General features: G+C 36.1%; 1 protein-coding gene and 1 long non-coding RNA gene across 4 annotated transcripts in view; both read left to right on the top strand.

Annotated features, from left to right (window-relative positions):
• LOC106460445 (cAMP-dependent protein kinase type II regulatory subunit-like) overlaps positions 1-6,886 on the top strand; it is a 103,181-nt gene that overhangs the window by 32,023 nt on the left and 64,272 nt on the right. The window lies entirely within an intron of this gene.
• Positions 3,495-6,886, top strand: part of LOC111085997 — a 13,512-nt gene continuing 10,120 nt past the window's right edge. The window contains exons 1-2 of the long non-coding RNA XR_002610770.1: positions 3,495-3,532; positions 4,005-4,111. This is a non-coding gene — a long non-coding RNA (uncharacterized LOC111085997). The remainder of the gene's footprint in view (positions 3,533-4,004; positions 4,112-6,886) is intronic.

Genomic DNA, 6,886 nt, shown 5'->3' with positions numbered 1-6,886 from the left:
TAAGTCTGCAGACATACCGCTGTGCCATTGGGGGCAGAAAAATTAGAGCGTTAAGGTTCGTCATTTTTTCTGTACGCTTGTCTAGAAAAGTCATTTATCTACTTACTTAGATGAACATTCGTTGAAATAGTGAATTTTTGAATCACTTCATAAACACGTAAATAGCGATTTAGGCGGCTTTATAAATGCATTAAGTTTTAGATTTGCTCAGCAAATACTGTGAAATAGTCATTGTTAATTTTCAGACATTTTAAAGATGGTTTCAAACGGACATGTTTTGTGGTCACCATTTTGTTTCATCATGATCCCTACTATTGAGTACTACCGTACTTAATGATAAAACTACACGTACGTAACTTTATTTAATAAAACTACTCTTAAAGTAAACAATAAAGTAATGGTACTTAAAATAGTGTACAGAGTATGAAACCGTTATGGACGTTCAGTGTAAGACATATTTTACGAGTTGAAACAAAGAAACTCATAAAAATGAAGAATATAACCCGTGATAAAAAAAGAAGTAGCTAAAAAGCGTTGCTAGCAGTCTATGAAAGGAACCAAAGCTAAGATATTGCTTAGTATAATAAATGTGAAGTTGTAATGAAAGCAAACTTAGCTGAATATGCAGAAAGGTCTGAAATGTTCACAAAATGATAAGAATATGGTTTCGAACGAACTGCGCATGTGTATTTTAGACCTAAATAAGACGAGAAAGCCCATAGAAATTGTATTTAGTGCAATGTTAATTTATTTTTGAAATTACACGTGGGTTAAGTGTAGTTTGGGCGAAATACTTTCAAATAAAAACTAAAGTTGAAATGGAAGCCAGTCATCATAATGACAACAACATTGTGCCACCGTATACCATACTCGTTGCATCGAAAAGTCTTATTAAGCAAAAAAGTTGAAGTGATTCTGAATTGAAAAAACAATATGCAATCCGGACTCCTCGGACAAAAGCCTTTCCAACGATATGAGAGTTGTACCGTTTGATCGAGAAATCTGCTATAAAGCTCCGGACAGACAAACGCATGCGTATTATTTATATACATACTTATTATTCTCATGATACCTCTGGTGAAATTTAGCCCCTTCCTGAACAAGTAGTTTTAGGGTCTTAATTCTTTTAAATATAGGTTTATTTTGAATCAAGCTTTATAAGTAGTATCAATAAAAAATAACCTTCTAAACAACACTGCCATTTAAAATTCTGAAAACAGATTCGTTTGTTTATAAATGTTGCTGAATTTTCTTAAACCAGCTTGTTATTCATTACATAATGCCCTAAGTTCATTCGATAATATAACCTTCTCTCTATAATATGTTTGTACCTTTTATTCAAAGATTAGTCTATATAGTTAGTAATTATAGTGATATGACCATGTTTTACTTTTTGACATATAATCCCATAAGAAAACAGAATAATATAAAAATTTGTTAATTTAAAAGTGTCAGAAAGTTAGTTTGTGAAATACAGGCAAAGATTATTCTCCCCCCGTTGAAAAAACAAAATTTTGGTTAACTTCTTTTATTGAATTGAAAAAAGAACGTTTTGCATTTACTTTCTATTTCCACACCACGTGTGAATGGGGAGTTATCAAAACTGTAATAGAATATTCTTAATGTATGTGGGCCAGCCGACTTAGTCATTATAGTGTGTGGATGCTGAATAAAAAGTCTGGGGTTTGATACGTGATACGACGGATCCCACTTTCGCTTTCGGTTGTGGGCGCTATAAAAGGGACAGTCCGTTGGTTATCGTGACGGACTGTGGATCCAAGGTTCCGTGGTTCGCGCCCCATTCCGGCAGAAAAAAATAAAAAATCGCTCTGGTACTTTGTGGCCGTGTGTGCGTTATAAGAACGATGTTAAGATCCCACTATTTGATTAGAGTAGCCTATGAGTAGGCAGTGGGTGGTGTTCAAAATTAAGGATGGCTAGCCCTCGAGTTGCTTTGCGTGAAAATCAATAAACAACAACAAAGGTGACAGTCTATCCCGTTAATCGACTTAAAGAGCCATACGAAATCTTTGTGCGGGTCCTCTTGCTAGTTGACTTGCCTGTGACTGAAGTTTTGGAGGATCCTACCCCATTCGTCTTCCTGTGTGAGTTAGCTGTAAGTTTACGGACTTGCAACACTAAGATGTGGGATTCGATTCCCCGAGGTGGACAGAGCGCATAACAACTTGCTCCATTCTAAGCTCTCTGACATCGTGTGGTGGACGGTTAAGGCGTCAGCCTTCATAGCAGTCAAGGGATTTTCTAGGAATTAGGTCGGCCATTTTTGCTAATAATCCATGTATTTCTTTGCACAATCTTGGCTGTATAATATTCTGCATCACTAAAAAGTCTGGTTTGATTACTCAAGCGAATGTTTTTACAGTTGTGTCTAATACTTCGTCAGTATATAGTCTTGCAATAAATTCGCTCCTCCTAGGCATATAGGATATGTATTTATATTCACACTGAAGCAACCCCACGCTTTAAGTGAACTGCTAGCAAAGCGGCCACTTTCAATAATGTAGCACTGAGAATATTGTTCATCTGTGACTCTTCATACGCAAAATTGCCAATTATTAGGACAGGCATGAAAATGTGAATCATGTCGGAAGAGTACAGGCTCCCATTGGCGTTGTTGGCAGTTTTAGTGATTTCGACAAAAGTTCAAATGAGGGGGAAATCAAATACTAGACTGAAGCATTTTTCGTACGTTTAAGTTGAATTCATAAAGTCTCTTTCTGCTCCATACTTCTTGGTCATAAATAATTGCCCAAGTTTCTGTTTGAAGGGCATGATGAGATTTCGTGAACAGTGAGTGATTCCTAACGGTCATGTTGTGCTGGTATATATAGCAGTCATTACGTGGCGGTATTCATTCAGGCTGTATGATAGGTATCCACAATCTTCCCACAACAGACCTGGTTACACCAAAATGAACTTCCACTAGTTGCTACCTTTCTGTGGTTTCTAACCTTTAAAAACTTCTGACAATCTATACTTCTGCCAAACACTACCGTCTCCAGGTAATACTGTCACAAAACATACGGAAGTAATTACCAAAATTAAAGCAATCGACAAAGCTCGAAATTGGCAGATCAAGTCTTGCAATTAAGTATGGTTACTGTATTTTCAGGGTGAATAACCACCGACAAAATGCTCGAAAATAACCGAGCATACTCACAATAGGACACGTGAATCATACAGTCTTTATCTTCTTTTTTTTTTTCAGCATTCCAATCAAAATCGCTTCAACAATTACTCCACCTAGTCCAGTCAGTCTACATTTCAACAACAAACTAATTGCAACAGAATTTTTTTTTGGAAGAATAATGTAAAACTATTTCATGAACAACCTATCAAAAGTCTATAAAAATCTTAATATGGAAATTACAAAAAAAAATCTTAAAGTAAATTTTGCCATTTAATAAGTGGTACACATAAGCCACCGTATAATGTATGAATTTCTCAGAAATATGTTAGTGACCGGTAATACACACTGTTGAAGTAGTGAGAAGAAAATAAACTGGACATGGTAAATTTCTTGCATTGTATTGTTTATTATATGTGCAAAACGTATATTCTAGTTGATTTATAATGTCAAAACGTCCGTAAATTATGCAAACAGACGATGAATCAGACAGATAGGCCTTGTGAGCTTTGCCCTAAATCAAAAAATACAATGCGTTTTCGCGGATGGCAAACATATAAAAATAATGCGTATTGATATGTATAAAGTGATGGAAAGTTATTGTTTATGATAAATAACGATACATTTGTAATATAAGCTTCATTATAATGTCTTACAAAAGAAATGAAAAAAAGAAAATCAGTGGCGTAACTTGGTCGATTTTCACGACTACGGAAGTCCATTGGAAAAATCATAAAAATTACAAACAAAATATAGAACAACAGCATTTGGCTCACGTTGGTATTAGTCTTGTGTGTCCTGATGTTTAACAGTATATTTTGTGTTACCACACATATATAAACAGTTGTATTTGTAGATAGAAACCCCGGATATAAAACGTGCTAATATATGTAGCGAGTCTAAAGAATAGGTCTACATCCACTTATTGTACGAGTGTTGTTGTTGTTGATAACAGTCAATAACGTACGTACTTATAAAGCAAACACTTATTCAATGCTTGTTTGTAAAATGATTTAAGAAATTAACACTACTTTTAATCAAAATCTAACACCTTGGAGGTATATCATAAGAACTTCATGCTAACTTAACACGAGGTTTTTTCTCTGTTGACAGTTACCTTAAAGAAAATGACAATGAACAAATTACGATTAAATATCTTGTTGACATAATGACAGATCTTTGTGGCGATGCTGCATTTAGCCTTAAGGAGCACAGCAACTTCGATCTACATGAATTCTACCAGCGCCAAAAGAGTGGGGATAGTGAAACAGAAAAGATCGCGATTATAAAAGCAGCAGCTACACTAATCAAATCTGATATCAAATAAATGGCGTGTACTAAGACAATATACCCTTCTCCTGTAGAAATATCATATGCAGAGCAAAACAATGACTTTCTAACAGAGAGATTAAAGTTGCTGTTAAGAACTGTTTTCATTGAGAATAATGCTGATGTTAAGATTGCATCAATTGGTCAAGCAATCATCCAAGCAGCTAGACCACGAATTATTATTGCACCATTTCAAATAGGACTTGGAGTCCAACTTCATCACTAATTTGCTTCTAAGTGCTTGATAGATACACTTAATAACCTCAGATTCTGCGCTTCTTATACTGATGTTCAAAAGTTTGAATCATGTGTCACAGTATCACAAGGTATTGATATACCCGGTTTTATTCCAGGAAGTTGTATACAATACGTAGCAGACGACGTGGCCCATAATATCAGAACATTAGACGGTCACGGAACATTCCATGGGATGTGTTACTCCAGCAACAAGAAGTCATTTACTTATCAAAAGAATGGATGTCACTAAAGAAGACATTATTGCTGCTGGAGATATTCGTATATTGTACTGGAAGGGAGATAAAACGAAAACGCAATTGATATTTGAAGAACTTAATGAATTAAGGGTGGTCAACAGTACATGTAAACTTGATCTGCTTCTCAAGTTGCCATGGCCTATAAGGCTAGTCAGGCCGGGTTGGTCAGGTCAAATGCAGATGCTTCAAAAAGGCGTCAGCCCAGGAAAATTGTCCATAGTGTTTATGCCCATGATTGACATGGATCCAAGTGGCATGCCATGTATATACACAGCTCTTAAATTTCTCGGTGACCACGCAGCAAAGTATGGGATGAACCCAGTCATTACCTTTGATCAGCCTTTGTATTGGAGAGCTTTAATTGTGATATTAAATGAACTATAAAACAGCAACCTGCGCAAGTTGTATTGTGATTAGGTGGTTTCCACACCACAATGAATTATCTTGGATGCATCGGTCATCTGATGCAGGGATCTGGTCTTAGCGAACTATTGGAAACTGTGTACACTTCAAATGCTGTGGTTCACATGATGAGTGAGAAGCAATCGCAAGAGCTATCCAAGGATATTTTCTAGTTGATAATGTTCTTAATTCAATGATTGTGTCAGATTTATTTGGTGTGTCGCTCCCTGTAAATCCTTCTAGAGATGATGTGCAGAAAATGGGCATAGAGACTTATCTATTGATGACAATGTTCTGGCTGGGCAAGACAATGACAATTAAAACACCTTTGAAAATGCAGTGTCTGAGAATGAAAATGATATTACTGAAATCGGTAAAATTTACGATGGCCTTTTCTCGGAAAAGATTGAAGTTTAGTCTATTTGTGAAATTGGTATACATGACAAAATCCAGAAACAAGTCTCTGAATACAGAGTCTGAAACAATATAAAACAGCAGCTCTTTGGATTCAGTATATGGAGATGATACATATCTTACAAACATTTATAAAAGCAAAGTGGACAAGTAATTGGGATCTTCATCAGAAAACACTAGCACAGATGCTTCCTTATTTTGCATCTGCAGGACATACTTTATATCTGAAATCAGTGTATGTGTATTTGCAACTGATGGGAAAGCTTGAGATAACCAACAACGAGGTATATCAATATTTCAAATCGAGACATCATGTTATGCGTATAACTGATAGGCATTGGACTGGATTGTCAACGGATCTTATTATCGAGCAAGTCTTAATGAGAAGCATGAAGACAAATGAAGGCATGACTAGAGGAAAGGGTATGACAGAAACACAACGAGTTCAGTGGTTACTCTCATTGCCCTCGTGTGAAGAGGTAAATAACGCTATGCAGGATTTTATTATTACACAAGTAGTCAACACAAAGAGTGTGGCCAAGCCAGGAAGGAAAGGGACTACAAATACACAAACGTACTTCTATCTTTTTTTCTAGAAAGAAATCCGTTTATCCAAGACCCCTCATTACGCAATATTGAAACCGGTGTGGCGTCTGATTCATCTGTAAATGTTTACAATGCAAAAGAAATAGGATCGAAAATCTTACAAAAAATGGTTGGTAAAAATATGATGGAGCATTTTTTCAAAAGATCCCAGCAAGCAGTGACACTTACTACAAAGCCTGTAGTAAAATTAGATGGCGAGTCAATTCAGGTTGACCCTCTGCTACTTTTTCAACGTCTTACAACATCTGTAACTAGATTGGAAGAAGACATGTCACACATATTTGGATATTCTATCTGCACTGTTTGATCCATCAGGTTTTCCAAGGCGACCACAAAAACCAGCATTAGCTGATGCGATTTGGGCTTTAGGAGACTGTGGAAGACAAGAGTTTATTACTGAGAATGTTCAACATGTGTTAGATGGAGGATCATTATTACAGCACATGCCATGGCAACAAGGCACAGATTTTGCAGATATGTGTAATGTGTACGT

The sequence above is a fragment of the Limulus polyphemus genome, unplaced genomic scaffold, assembly GCF_000517525.1.
Source record: "Limulus polyphemus unplaced genomic scaffold, Limulus_polyphemus-2.1.2 Scaffold770, whole genome shotgun sequence".
NCBI classification, from domain to species: domain Eukaryota; kingdom Metazoa; phylum Arthropoda; class Merostomata; order Xiphosura; family Limulidae; genus Limulus; species Limulus polyphemus.
The sequence above is the reverse complement of the archived record's forward strand: the minus strand, read 5'-3'. Positions and strand labels throughout refer to the sequence as shown.